Consider the following 15,768-nt stretch of genomic DNA (forward strand, 5'->3'; position numbering starts at 1 on the left):
TTTAAAGCAAGTAAAGCTATCACGTACAAGCACATTCAGTCTACCGACAGCAAGGAAAAATGCTTTCAGGGATTTAGTTTGAGAACACATCTTTAGGCAAACACTCACTTCGACTTCCATGTGTCTGAACCTGCAGCTAGTCCTGAAACAGCGACCCTCCCGCCACAGCCTGCACACTCTCTCATTGCCCAGAGCAGCCTCACAGTGGCGGAAGGAACAGCTGTCTCCCTGTAACCAAAAGGAAATCGACAAAAAGGAAATTAAAACAGTACAGCCTAAAAAATTATCCATGCTAGCAGAACTGGAAGCAGAATCTAACTGCTTATTCAGTTAACAGAAATCTGGATGTCCCCTCCCCCTCTGCCCCCTCCTCTCCTAAAAACTCAACAAGAAACCCCAAAGCAAAAGAAGCCCAAACATACCTTGTTACAGGTGGAATAGAAATAGAAGTAGCAGTCGTCTCCTTGCTTAGACATAATCGACACTCTGAGAACGAGCTCAGGTCCTAAGGGTTCGCTCTCAACAGGGACTTCCTCCAATCCTGGCAAGAGCTGGCTTTGCTCTTTCTTGGACTGAAAGTCTCCTGATGGCTTGATCAGTCAAATCTTCTTTTTCAAAGTAACCCTAAAGAAAGGTATCAGTAGGTGAAAAAGAAGAAACAGTCCTACTCCCTGGCCTAACCTTCCAGCTTGCTGACCTGCCTTTATCCTGTACCAAAGACCAAGAAGGGAACAAAACTTTGTTTTGCACCCCAACAAACGCACGAGGGGAGTATTATTGCACCTACCTGTGGGTACTTGTGGGTTATAAAGCACAAAGTATTCCACTTGGGCAGTCTCTCTTGCTGCTCTACTTTGTGCCTTTAATCGCTTACAAAAGTATTAAGGATGCTTAACGCCCCCCCTGTTTATTACGACAGTCAGATCACAAGGAAGGCAGAGCACCAGGAACTACGTGTTCTCATCCCCCCTGTCAATCCGTCAGCCTTACCCCAGCTGCAAACAGCTGCTGATGATCTACCTGCTTGTTACCGCACTCCACTAGGCTGACAGCGCCCTAGGTGTCACAAGTTACATAGACAATGCTGCGTTATGATGCGTATGCAAACCACCCATCGGGTCGTCTGAAGCACAGAACAAGCTCTTGCTAACACATCTCATCTCTGGATGAGAATCTGAAGCCAAGTTGTCCAAAGCTGAAGCAGAAGAGTCAGAATTTCCACTCTTTACATTTGTTTTAGTCAACTCTACCTGTTAAATACTGTCTGAACATACATACACATACCTGTTTATACACACACCAAGAGCGAGTGACGATAAAGTCAGCAAGAGTGATAGTAAAGATTAGAATGTGGGGCTATTTGCCACAGCAGACTGCATAAAAAGTCTCTCATTTTGAGGGAACCCGTAAAAACAAAAGATCTACAGAACAGTTTGATGAATATGCCTTCAAGGCTGATGCTTTAGAACACGAGTGATTTTAGGGCCAGCACACAAACAGGCATGCCTATGTACACGCGTACAGTATAAACGTATCTATACACACGAGCGTGCACAGCATATGTTGTATGATATCCCTATCGAGAGCAACTCTTAGCCCTAATCAGACACGCAGAGTTGCAATCAATTAACAGCAGGAAGACAGCAGATCGAGGATACAGCAAGCTTTGAGAGGCAGGGAAATGCTTCCTTTGCAAGTGGCGTGGCTGCACGGTACCAAGAATTTGGAATTACTTTGATTTTAGGAAAGAATTTGTTTTCTTTTTACATCAGAGCCAATGCTACAAGTTTGCCATCGTACGCTGTTCTCTAATCCATATATCCATCATCACGCATTGCAGCAAGATCACGGAAGGTTTGAAAAGATGGCTTAGGTCCAATTTGACAGCTGATGATTTTTTGGTGCCTCCAGAGCTGAAACTGATCTTCTTTAGCCACAAGCAGGTTTTTTGGATGCAAAGTCAGATACTTTGATTCTTACTGTTCTGAAGATACTAAATGCCACAAAACCTGCAGCCACACCAGATAAAGCTCAAATTCAAGCGGTTCTGACGCCTTCCATTCAGATGCTGCGCATTTCTGTGCAAGTATTTCTGACGCTTTTGGACAAAACGGCATGAAATAGTTCTTACAGCTTAATAACAAAAGGTTGGAACCTTCTACTCACACAAACACTAGCGGATTTTCCAGGATTTTCTTTTTTCCAGCAGGGAATTTTCCCAAATCTGAAATAAAGAGAGGACAAGTTGGGTTCTCATGTTAGTTTCTGGGTTTTGACTGCTTGGCAAAGGGAGTTGTTATGGGTTTGTGTGGCGGGGTTTTGGTAGCAGCGCAGGGGCTGCAGGGGTGGCTCCTGTGAGAAGCTGCTCGAAGCTCCCTCAGCTCGGAGTCGGACCCGCCTCTGGCCCAGGCCGACGCAATCAGCGACAGTGGTAGCGCCTCTGGGATAAACTATTTCAGAAGGGGAACCTGCAGCGAGCAGGGGGATTAGGAATGTGAGAGGAACAGCTCTGCAGACACCGGGGTCGGGGGGCAGGAGGGGCACCTGAGGAGGTTGATGCCCCTGCAGCCCCTGGAGGCGAACGGTGGAGCAGAGGCCCCCCAAGATGGCCGTGGCTCCATGGGAAAGCCCGCGCTGGAGCAGCGTGTGGCTGAAGACCGGCCCGCGGAAAGGACCCACGCCAGGGAAGTTCGGGAAGAACTGAAGCCCGCGGAAAGGACCCACGCCAGGGAAGTTCGGGAAGAACTGAAGCCCGCGGAAAGGACCCACGCCAGGGAAGTTTGTGAGGAACTGCAGCCCGCGGCAAGGACGAGACCTTCCTGAAGGACAGTCTCCTGTGGGAGGGACCTCGCGGTGGAGCAGGGGACGAGCGCGGAGTCCTCCTCCCCCTGAGGAGGAAGGAGCGGCAGAGACAACCTGTGAGGAACCGACCCCAGCCCCCATTCCCTGCCGCCGGGGGAGCAGGGAGAGAAACCCGGGAGTGGAGTTGAGGCGGGAAGGAGGGAGGGGTGGGGGGCAGGTGTTCGCAGGTTTGGTTTGACTTCCTAACATCCTTGGCTTCTTTGGATTTGTAGTAAACTACATTGATTTTGTTTCTTCCCCAAGCTGAGCCTGTCTTTTGCCCGTGACCATAAGGGGTGAGTGATCTCTCCCAGTCCTTACCTCGACCCACGAGCCTGCCTTATGTTTTCTGCTCATCCCACCGTGGCCCGGGGCGGCAGGGGGAGAGGAGAGTGAGCAAGCGGCTGCGTGGTGCTTTGTTACCGGCTGGGCTTAAACCACAACAGGAGTAAGACCAGTTGTTAAGTGCAAGGTTTTCTTCCCTTCTTCAGTATTGATGGGACTATTCACTTTTGACCCTTAGCACCTTCAAAAACAGGCTCTTGTGTCATACAGATTCCTACGCATCTCCTGCTAGAAATTACTGGCGCTCCTTCAGGTAGAAGTCTGACAAGAAACATTCTTCCAAATGTGTTGCTGATGCCATTGATAATTAAATTAAATTTCAAGCACGATTTCTGCAGTTTGCACAAGCCAACGCTTAAATGGGTGGCAATTAAGGGACACTGCTTTGCCCAGCAGAGGCATTCCAATACAAATCAGGAGGAATTCACGGTCTAGAAGGCGCCATTTCTTTTCCCTAGGAAGTGAGAGACACCTGTATAGTGCAACTTTACTACATTCACCACCATGGGGGGAACAAGAGAAATCCCCTCAGACCTAGCTCTTTTCAGTGCCCAAGCAGCTCAGCATTTTGCGTGTTGCCTTCCATATTCCTGAGCAGGAGTTCGACTGGACCCCTCCAGCCACCCGGGCTGCAGAAAACGTGCAGCGCAGTCCATCCGTTGTTCCCCACATTTGAAAGACAAAGACTCACCTCAGGCAGAGGCAGATTCTTTCTCCTTCACGTTCAACAAAACCACCAGCTCAGGAAACAGCAGGAACCGAGACCTAGCCAGTATCTGCTCACTGTACTCCAAACTCAACACTCTTCACACCTTTTGTGCTTTAAAGCCTTGCTACGGGGAAGGCTCACGCAGCCAGGATTCAGGCATCGCTCGGGTTACACAGACACACTGACACACCCAGCTCTTTCCTTGGTTTTGCTTTGGAGTGAATTTCCTCTGCGTCGTCCGGCACCAAGTTCATATATTCATCAAAGCCCTAAAAATCAGCAACAAAAGCCGTCGGTGAGCTACGTCCCCTGCTCTAAACTTCAGCAACAACGACACAAACTATCGTGAGCTGTGCTGACGTGGGCTGGACAATTAAGACTATTAATTGGAGAGGCACGAGGTCTTGCCACCCCCCATGCTAGTTTTTCCTGACAGGAAGAAACAGTTTTATCAATTTGAAGAACAACCAACAAAAACCCCAAGCCAAAGACATCCTGATACTCACAATGATGCAGCCTTCTAGCCCCATGTTCACTTGCTCAGAAAGCCACACCTGGATCCTGGACCTCTGCAAAATGATGGAGGGGGAGAGCACAACAGGAACATAAACACTCCACACAATTTTGTTCTCTCCTGTGCATTAACAACTCCTTGCTGCCGATAGCTTCGTAACACTCGAGGCAGTAACTCTCACGCGTGGTTTCGGTTACATCCTTGGTCATTTTTAAGGTGGTAGACTATTTTGGAAATACTCTCTGCCTTCACTGGCGAACACGCAACAGCACAGGCTTTAAAGACTGTCACGGAAAACATCCCTGCACACCCAACTGCAAGAGCAAACGCCTCTTACAAAGGTAACCCCTTAAGGTGAGGAGGAAAAACGCCCAAATCGGAACTAGTTGGTCTTCTCACGGATCGCAACGACAGCAAGTTCTTCAGTTCAACAGGAACCGGCTCCAAAAACCCCATCCTGAACTCGGAAAGACCCCTCCGGCGTGCCGCCCCGCTCCCCACACGGCTCTAAGGGCCCTGCGCAAGAAGCACCGGGACGTTCCTCTCACACGGGGCCGAAGCCGCGGCAGCCCGGCGGTACTCACGTTCTGCAGGTAGCGGAAGATGAGGATCTGGAGCGGAGCGTTAAGGACGCCCCACAGACAGACCACGCACCCACACCCTTCCTGCGCCAGGGTTCGTTAAAAACCCTGTTAAGTGCTGTCATGGGGAACAGCTCAACTACCGGCGAAGGCGGAGGAGCCCAGGCTACGTTTAATACAGGACCTTCAGGAGAATACGAATATAAAGAGGGAAGAATAAAATATTTACAGAAACCATGGCGTACACCAAACCCCGTCTCCACGGGCAGAGCCTAGGCCGGGGACAGCGAAGGCTGACGACGGAGCAGGAGGAGGGAAGCAGCGAGGGGGAAGCCTTCCTCGCCGGGCTCTCGCGCGCTCTTCCTCTCTCCCGAAGTCTGCGCAGAAGTCTCAGCGGGAGAAAGTCCTGCAGCAGGATAAAGCGTCGGCAGCTTGGGGCTGGGTGACCCTTCTGGAGCCGGAACAGCAGTTTGCTCAGTTTTGGTTTCAGACCTTTCCTCTAGGAACTAAGACAGCACAGTGGATTATCAAAGCACGCAAGTGTTTTCTCCCAGAGAGAAAGCATTGACAATCAACTCTGACAACTGATTTTTCCTCTGCCAGCAGCAAATGCCTGAGGGCCCCCGCAGCTTCACAAATCCTCGTAGGAAGAGAAGAGACTCAAGTTCTTCAAAAATTTAAGAAAATCATTCAAAAGGTAGCTGCTAGGGAAAATGATCCCTAGTGGCAGGGTACACAATAGACCCCAGTCTCAGCTGTCTTCTGCAGGGTCACAAATTCAGACCGCACCTCTGACCTGCAGGGAAGTTCAGGACAACTGAGTGCAGATACTGCCAATTTCTACCAGTTCACCTGTGCTTTAAGACTCATTGCAAAGCCTCAGCTCGAAAAAGAATCACCTCTGGGTATCCAACAAAATAATCAGTTGCAATTTATTTATTTATTTCTTTATTTTCAGCCTTAAGACTATGCGGTTCAGATGTCCAGCATTTCAGCAAGTTCCATGAGGAGCTCATCCTCATCCTTCTCTGGGTCTGGGTCAATTATGTCTTCCAGTTTGCCTCCTGAGATTTCCCAAAGAAACTTCTCAAAGTCGTCTTCTACAGAGAAGGGGGCTTCCCAGGCCCCTGTGGAGCTCAGCTGGTGTGTCTTTACCGCTACTTGTGTGGAAGCTGAGGTCGAGCTTGTGACCTCTGACTGTGCCACAGAGTCTGCCTGGCTTCCAAGGTGCAGTTCAGGACTTGGAAGAACAAGAAAGAGAGCAAATCAGTGTATGACATTCCTTAAGCAGAGACATGTTTTCTGCAAGCCAGCTCTTAAAACGGTAGTTAATCCCTCCTACACCTCAGCCTTACACAGGGATTGTTATTCAATTAACCTGGGGCTACTTTTAGAGCCCAATGTATCAGCAGGTACATTTTGCAGTTTGGGGATTTATCCGCGAAGACACAGCATCTGGGGTCTGGCAAAGAAGGTTCCATTTTTGTAGCCAGAGGTACTTGGCCACCTTTACTAATTTGACTGCAAAAAGGTTACCAAGTCAACCTCTGCAGGCGTTCAGAAAACCCAAGAAGCCACTGAAAAGCTGTACCAACTTGCAGCATTTTCAGACAAGAATCTGAATAAGCAGTCCAGCCAGCTGCTAGAAGCTTATTCTTTCAGACAAATTTTTCCTCTGCTGGATTTTGGCATGAATTATCTCAAAACTCTAATTTTTCCACGTGTGAAAAAAACCACAACTCAGTTTCACGTGAAAGGCACACTGATCAAGAAAAAGAACAAGTTGTGGTTGTTACCTGGCTTGGGGTTTTTCTCTCCCACGTATGGAGAGGAGGCTGTCCTCTGGCAAAGCCGGAACAATGGCCTAGGAAGAAGCAAGGTGGTTTTTATGATACACAGGTCAAAGACTGCTTTGCAGATTCTTCCTCCACTGCTTCTCCTCTGGCATTGCTGAGCCCTAACCAAAATACAGAACCAGGGCACACCTGAAGAAAAGTTAGTATTCCCTTAAAGTTTACTAACGACCTTGGGTCTTCCTAAAGAACACGGCATTAATGGACGTAGCAGAGCGTTATGTAAACACTGCCATTCACCTCGTAAAAAGCAGAAAGGTACTACAAGCGTCCTGTCGACCACTTCTGGATTTAAAAGGGAACAGAGACCCGGAGAACATTTCAGTCTTCCACCTGTTCTCCAAGAGGAGCGTACAACTTGGGCATCAATTTTACTAGGGACCCACTACTGCCTCAGTCGCTGTCCTTACCACAGCTGCTTTTTTAGCTGAAGGCTCCTTCCCGTCGCCACCAGTGGCACTCAATGGCTTCACAGCCGCCACGGCAGAGGGATGACTCTCGGCTGCCTTACGTTTCAGTGGCTGCTTTGTGGGGAAGGTGGCTTTCCCATCCAAAGGCTTCAGGCACACCTTCCGTTTGGCTAGAGGAAAAGGAAGAGAGAACTGATACCGTCTTGCTCTGCCTCAGGGGAAAAAAAAAACCAAACAACAAACAGGTTCTCTTAACAGTCCCACAATCCTTCTAGGTAAGTGCATTTAGCCAGCAGCTAAAGAGGACAGCTTCAGCACTCGAGCAAGAGGAATCAGGCAGGTGTTTTTAAATTAACTTTTAGGGCTGTATGAAAGCTCATGGAAAGGAAAAAGGTGAAGGCATACTTAATAGCCAGTTCTTATCTGTCTCTGTACTGGTCTGCTCAGAGGACAGTCCTAGCCTCTCCTTCAGAGACCTGGGGACTTGAACTACAAGAGAGAACAGGAAAAGTTAGGCAGACTGCATAAATCTCCATTTGGTGTTCGCATTTCGAAATGAGACCCATCACTTCACTGGGATTCAGAGCTACCTCGAGCCCTCAACCAACACGCAAAAAGAACCGTTAGAAGAAAGGACAAACAGCAAACCTAAACAGAAAATCTGTGCATCAAACCCAGATGTCTGCTCAGTAGCCGTACCTCTCTTTGCTGCTTTGTCAGCACTATCCAGAACCTCTGTCTTCTTCCCCAGCCTGTCAGCAAGGTTGCGCTTTAGCGGAAGGACACTTTTACCAGCTTCAGAAAGAGAGAAAACAAGCAATACTTTAAGAACGTTTCTCTGGAGGAGGATTTTAGAACAGTCAGCCACAAACTTCAATGCTTCCAGGGATCTTTGCTTATATTTGTCTTTCAGCTGCTAACCAAATTTGCCACTTCTGCCGTCAACATACATCTCTGCCAAAATGTATTTTCCTCCTGCACGCAGCAAAAATACCCTTAAATATAGTTCACGTTTAGATGAGGGCACCCGAACAAAGGCTCACAAAAAGCTCTTACCTGTGGAGGCTTTCCGTTTTCCCATCCTCTCGCCAAGGTTCAGTTGAATCACAGGCTCCTCCCCTAAAACAAAGAATAATCTCTTCAGTGCACACAAACCAGTAGCCAGTAAAAGCATTGTCCTTCTAGCCCACGTCCCAGCAAAAGACACTCTTCTGGTAGCCAAACCACAGAAACGAGTGACTACGAGTAGTAGTAGTGCCACACGTTTTTTGCCTTTCCAAGGAATTTGTGCAGATCTGAACACCACCACTTATACACAGACTCGTATCACGCTACTCTCCGCAAGTGCCACCGTCAGCCTCGTCAATGCTTCAAAAATTGGCTACTTGTATAATACCATCTTCTATAGGTCTTCCCTTTCATTACTCCCCGGGTTTTCCGGTTATCCCCTTATTTGCATACCGACACTTGTATTGACAGTAGCCTCTCTCTCTGCTGCTACTGCACTTAACCCAACCACTACTTCTGCCACATGCTGTCCACACATTAGCTCATTCACAAATCTCACTCAACTTCAGGAACATGAAAGTCCAATTAAGCACATTGGAGAGTCTGTAAGATGCTGTAATACGTGAAGAGCTACGGCTTCATGTCAGGCTGATAAAAAACACTTCTGGATCTTTTATTGCAATACAACAAACTCAGCACCTACAAATGCCAAATATTTGCAATCAAACCAGGGCCTTTAAGCATAAAAGCAGGGTTTTAATTAGAAAAGGCAGCACCAGCAGGCTAACGTGTCTGAATTATCTTAATTATTACTTAACCTTGTGGTTGAGGAGCCATGAAATGGAAACAACAGTATTCACTATAAGTAGGGGATATTAACTCACCACCTTGCTTTTTTGTTTTTTCCTTTAGTTTCTCCAATTTGATTTCTTCAAGTGTTTTTATTCCAAAATTTAAATTGTCCTCTGAAAACAGAAAATCATTAATGAAGCTGAGGCCTAAAGGCACATGTTGAAGAGCACACATCCTCAAGCTTCTTACACCTCAGAACCCTTCCAAAGTCTTCCAAATAAACCCTCTCAACACTCCCCACAAGTAAAAAAAGCCATAGAACGGATGGGCATTTTGGTAAGCAATTGGCACCCCTCCTCCCATCCTACAGAGTAAAACCTGCACTTTTAAGCGTTTTAATCCATCTACATGATATTCGATTCCTCTGTCATTAGACATGGCTTCCCACAGTGTTTGAAAGGACGCATTTGCAGGCATTTAAGCTCCACGCTGTGGCTCTATTTTGTTTTACAAAAGTCAACAAGGAGGAGTTGACCTGTCTGACCCAAGGGACATACGACATTATTAGACAGGAACGAGCTCATGGAAATAACTGACTCCATCCAGCTACCCTATGTTCTACCGTACTTTTAGAACATAGTGCTTTGGAGTTAATCGTCAAGTTCTCCTTCCAATCCATCCTACTACAGCTGCTAGAATACCTTGCTTTGTATTACCGCTGCATTTCCTAGTGGAAATTATCCGCGATCCACTAGGGGCTTCTGTTGCCGGTTGCTGGACAACTGTTTTAGTTTCACCTCCTTCTTCAGAAAGCTGGTCTGAAAGTCCAAAATAAACCTATTCAGTTAGGGAGCAGGGATTATACAAGACGTTTCATGCTTATGTAGCTCGTACAATGACGTTTCAGTCCACGGTTCACATTCTGTTCGTATTCTTAACTACAAGCAACTGTTTGTAGGAGGGTTTTTTTAAACAGCTATATTGACTTGACAAGCTCATATAAGCAAGAGCTATACCGGGGAAAAACTATTTAAGAGTCCAGACTCTCGTCCGTAGCTTTAAACGCTACACAGTTCAGGCATTCTCTCATTTATACATTCACCTCCAGTAGAAGTGCCTTCAGGAAGTAAAAAGTACCCATCTTCATCATCATCTGCAGCATTGATTACAACTGGAGGATGCGTAGGACTTGGGACCTTTTCAGAGTTTTCCACTATCATCACCCCCCTCAGCTGCGGAGAGGGATTTGACTGGACAGAAAGTTTGTTTTGCTGCAGTGACGCCTGAGCCATTTTCACAGCATCTTCTGCAGACTCAGGGGGACTTGGAAGCGTAGCTAGAGGAAGATGAGGATCATCTCTCATTTGGCCATGTAAAACTTTCACCCCAACCTTGCACTCACTGTCTAGATAGGGTAGATAAGGTACATAACCCACCTGGCTACTGAATTCAGAGTTTCCTATTCCCCACCCCTACGAACACACTAGGAACAACGGCTTCCCTTCACACACTAATCTCGCCACCCGACCATCCAGAAAGGATTAAATGAGGGGAAAGCAACCTGAAGTGCAAAGATCACACAAAGCACAGAGAAGCTGAGCATGAAAGAAAAAATTACATACCAGAATTACAGTCCGTTTAGCTGAGAGCCTGCGACTGCACACTTCTCCCTACACTCATCAGTGAGCAGTTACCTGATGCCTTCTACGGCATTGTACCCACTCCTAAGTAATATTCAAAATTAATTCTTTAATGCTGAAAGAAAAAGGACCCAAGAAACTCACTTTTGCTTGGCGGGAAGAAGCGTCCGTCGACATAACGTCCTTTCGTGTGACGGAACGCACAGTTGGATTTTTGACAGCCAGCTGGTTGATTCTCCCAGTAGCAAGGAATCTCACTGCGTTTTTTCTGAAGACAGAAAGAAATAAAAGCTCATGGTAACACTCGCCTGAGATTTGCTAAGAGACATAGTTACACGTCATGCCAGAGACAGGGCTATTGCAGTGCACTGCGGAAACATCATTCCAAAGGGCAGTTATCACTGAAAGCATTTCAGGGCAGATCGACAAAGTTTGCGTAAGCTGTAACAACTACATATTATCCAGCTTTCCTGTCATTCCGTTGGAGAAGATGGGCGGCTCTCACACATCAGTTCAGGGTGGGTTAAACTAAGACAACGTGCAAAATACTGGGATTTTTCAGAGGGAAAAAATGCCTTAAATTGCCTAGCTTGAATCTCTCTCAATTTACCTTTCAGAGCCTTATCTCCTTCCCATCTTCTCCCTCCCCACCCTGTGCTACCCCAAGACCTCAGAACAACGTCAGCACCTAATACAAAAATGTCTTGCTGAGATATACCTAAGAAATTGATTTTTCTTCCCCCAAATTCCTCCCACCCCCCTCCAAGTAACACAAACCAGTATCATTTTAAAGCAAGTAAAGCTATCACGTACAAGCACATTCAGTCTACCGACAGCAAGGAAAAATGCTTTCAGGGATTTAGTTTGAGAACACATCTTTAGGCAAACACTCACTTCGACTTCCATGTGTCTGAACCTGCAGCTAGTCCTGAAACAGCGACCCTCCCGCCACAGCCTGCACACTCTCTCATTGCCCAGAGCAGCCTCACAGTGGCGGAAGGAACAGCTGTCTCCCTGTAACCAAAAGGAAATCAACAAAAAGGAAATTAAAACAGTACAGCCTAAAAAATTATCCATGCTAGCAGAACTGGAAGCAGAATCTAACTGCTTATTCAGTTAACAGAAATCTGGATGTCCCCTCCCCCTCTGCCCCCTCCTCTCCTAAAAACTCAACAAGAAACCCCAAAGCAAAAGAAGCCCAAACATACCTTGTTACAGGTGGAATAGAAATAGAAGTAGCAGTCGTCTCCTTGCTTAGACATAATCGACACTCTGAGAACGAGCTCAGGTCCTAAGGGTTCGCTCTCAACAGGGACTTCCTCCAATCCTGGCAAGAGCTGGCTTCGCTCTTTCTTGGACTGAAAGTCTCCTGATGGCTTGATCAGTCAAATCTTCTTTTTCAAAGTAACCCTAAAGAAAGGTATCAGTAGGTGAAAAAGAAGAAACAGTCCTACTCCCTGGCCTAACCTTCCAGCTTGCTGACCTGCCTTTATCCTGTACCAAAGACCAAGAAGGGAACAAAACTTTGTTTTGCACCCCAACAAACGCACGAGGGGAGTATTATTGCACCTACCTGTGGGTACTTGTGGGTTATAAAGCACAAAGTATTCCACTTGGGCAGTCTCTCTTGCTGCTCTACTTTGTGCCTTTAATCGCTTACAAAAGTATTAAAGATGCTTAACGCCCCCCCTGTTTATTACGACAGTCAGATCACAAGGAAGGCAGAGCACCAGGAACTACGTGTTCTCATCCCCCCTGTCAATCTGTCAGCCTTACCCCAGCTGCAAACAGCTGCTGATGATCTACCTGCTTGTTACCGCACTCCACTAGGCTGACAGCGCCCTAGGTGTCACAAGTTACATAGACAATGCTGCGTTATGATGCGTATGCAAACCACCCATCGGGTCGTCTGAAGCACAGAACAAGCTCTTGCTAACACATCTCATCTCTGGATGAGAATCTGAAGCCAAGTTGTCCAAAGCTGAAGCAGAAGAGTCAGAATTTCCACTCTTTACATTTGTTTTAGTCAACTCTACCTGTTAAATACTGTCTGAACATACATACACATACCTGTTTATACACACACCAAGAGCGAGTGACGATAAAGTCAGCAAGAGTGATAGTAAAGATTAGAATGTGGGGCTATTTGCCACAGCAGACTGCATAAAAAGTCTCTCATTTTGAGGGAACCCGTAAAAACAAAAGATCTACAGAACGGTTTGATGAATATGCCTTCAAGGCTGATGCTTTAGAACACGAGTGATTTTAGGGCCAGCACACAAACAGGCATGCCTATGTACACGCGTACAGTATAAACGTATCTATACACACGAGCGTGCACAGCATATGTTGTATGATATCCCTATCGAGAGCAACTCTTAGCCCTAATCAGACACGCAGAGTTGCAATCAATTAACAGCAGGAAGACAGCAGATCGAGGATACAGCAAGCTTTGAGAGGCAGGGAAATGCTTCCTTTGCAAGTGGCGTGGCTGCACGGTACCAAGAATTTGGAATTACTTTGATTTTAGGAAAGAATTTGTTTTCTTTTTACATCAGAGCCAATGCTACAAGTTTGCCATCGTACGCTGTTCTCTAATCCATATATCCATCATCATGCATTGCAGCAAGATCACGGAAGGTTTGAAAAGATGGCTTAGGTCCAATTTGACAGCTGATGATTTTTTGGTGCCTCCAGAGCTGAAACTGATCTTCTTTAGCCACAAGCAGGTTTTTTGGATGCAAAGTCAGATACTTTGATTCTTACTGTTCTGAAGATACTAAATGCCACAAAACCTGCAGCCACACCAGATAAAGCTCAAATTCAAGCGGTTCTGACGCCTTCCATTCAGATGCTGCGCATTTCTGTGCAAGTATTTCTGACGCTTTTGGACAAAACGGCATGAAATAGTTCTTACAGCTTAATAACAAAAGGTTGGAACCTTCTACTCACACAAACACTAGCGGATTTTCCAGGATTTTCTTTTTTCCAGCAGGGAATTTTCCCAAATCTGAAATAAAGAGAGGACAAGTTGGGTTCTCATGTTAGTTTCTGGGTTTTGACTGCTTGGCAAAGGGAGTTGTTATGGGTTTGTGTGGCGGGGTTTTGGTAGCAGCGCAGGGGCTGCAGGGGTGGCTCCTGTGAGAAGCTGCTCGAAGCTCCCTCAGCTCGGAGTCGGACCCGCCTCTGGCCCAGGCCGACGCAATCAGCGACAGTGGTAGCGCCTCTGGGATAAACTATTTCAGAAGGGGAACCTGCAGCGAGCAGGGGGATTAGGAATGTGAGAGGAACAGCTCTGCAGACACCGGGGTCGGGGGGCAGGAGGGGCACCTGAGGAGGTTGATGCCCCTGCAGCCCCTGGAGGCGAACGGTGGAGCAGAGGCCCCCCAAGATGGCCGTGGCTCCATGGGAAAGCCCGCGCTGGAGCAGCGTGTGGCTGAAGACCGGCCCGCGGAAAGGACCCACGCCAGGGAAGTTCGGGAAGAACTGAAGCCCGCGGAAAGGACCCACGCCAGGGAAGTTTGTGAGGAACTGCAGCCCGCGGCAAGGACGAGACCTTCCTGAAGGACAGTCTCCTGTGGGAGGGACCTCGCGGTGGAGCAGGGGACGAGCGCGGAGTCCTCCTCCCCCTGAGGAGGAAGGAGCGGCAGAGACAACCTGTGAGGAACCGACCCCAGCCCCCATTCCCCGCCGCCGGGGGAGCAGGGAGAGAAACCCGGGAGTGGAGTTGAGGCGGGAAGGAGGGAGGGGTGGGGGGCAGGTGTTCGCAGGTTTGGTTTGACTTCCTAATATCCTTGGCTTCTTTGGATTTGTAGTAAACTACATTGATTTTGTTTCTTCCCCAAGCTGAGCCTGTCTTTTGCCCGTGACCATAAGGGGTGAGTGATCTCTCCCAGTCCTTACCTCGACCCACGAGCCTGCCTTATGTTTTCTGCTCATCCCACCGTGGCCCGGGGCAGCAGGGGGAGAGGAGAGTGAGCAAGCGGCTGCATGGTGCTTTGTTACCGGCTGGGCTTAAACCACAACAGGAGTAAGACCAGTTGTTAAGTGCAAGGTTTTCTTCCCTTCTTCAGTATTGATGGGACTATTCACTTTTGACCCTTAGCACCTTCAAAAACAGACTCTTGTGTCATACAGATTCCTACGCATCTCCTGCTAGAAATTACTGGCGCTCCTTCAGGTAGAAGTCTGACAAGAAACATTCTTCCAAATGTGTTGCTGATGCCATTGATAATTAAATTAAATTTCAAGCACGATTTCTGCAGTTTGCACAAGCCAACGCTTAAATGGGTGGCAATTAAGGGACACTGCTTTGCCCAGCAGAGGCATTCCAATACAAATCAGGAGGAATTCACGGTCTAGAAGGCGCCATTTCTTTTCCCTAGGAAGTGAGAGACACCTGTATAGTGCAACTTTACTACATTCACCACCATGGGGGGAACAAGAGAAATCCCCTCAGACCTAGCTCTTTTCAGTGCCCAAGCAGCTCAGCATTTTGCGTGTTGCCTTCCATATTCCTGAGCAGGAGTTCGACTGGACCCCTCCAGCCACCCGGGCTGCAGAAAACGTGCAGCGCAGTCCATCCGTTGTTCCCCACATTTGAAAGACAAAGACTCGCCTCAGGCAGAGGCAGATTCTTTCTCCTTCACGTTCAACAAAACCACCAGCTCAGGAAACAGCAGGAACCGAGACCTAGCCAGTATCTGCTCACTGTACTCCAAACTCAACACTCTTCACACCTTTTGTGCTTTAAAGCCTTGCTACGGGGAAGGCTCACGCAGCCAGGATTCAGGCATCGCTCGGGTTACACAGACACACTGACACACCCAGCTCTTTCCTTGGTTTTGCTTTGGAGTGAATTTCCTCTGCGTCGTCCGGCACCAAGTTCATATATTCATCAAAGCCCTAAAAATCAGCAACAAAAGCCGTCGGTGAGCTACGTCCCCTGCTCTAAACTTCAGCAACAACGACACAAACTATCGTGAGCTGTGCTGACGTGGGCTGGACAATTAAGACTATTAATTGGAGAGGCACGAGGTCTTGCCACCCCCCATGCTAGTTTTTCCTGACAGGAA

Source organism: Harpia harpyja, chromosome 19, assembly GCF_026419915.1.
Source record: "Harpia harpyja isolate bHarHar1 chromosome 19, bHarHar1 primary haplotype, whole genome shotgun sequence".
Lineage (NCBI taxonomy): Eukaryota > Metazoa > Chordata > Aves > Accipitriformes > Accipitridae > Harpia > Harpia harpyja.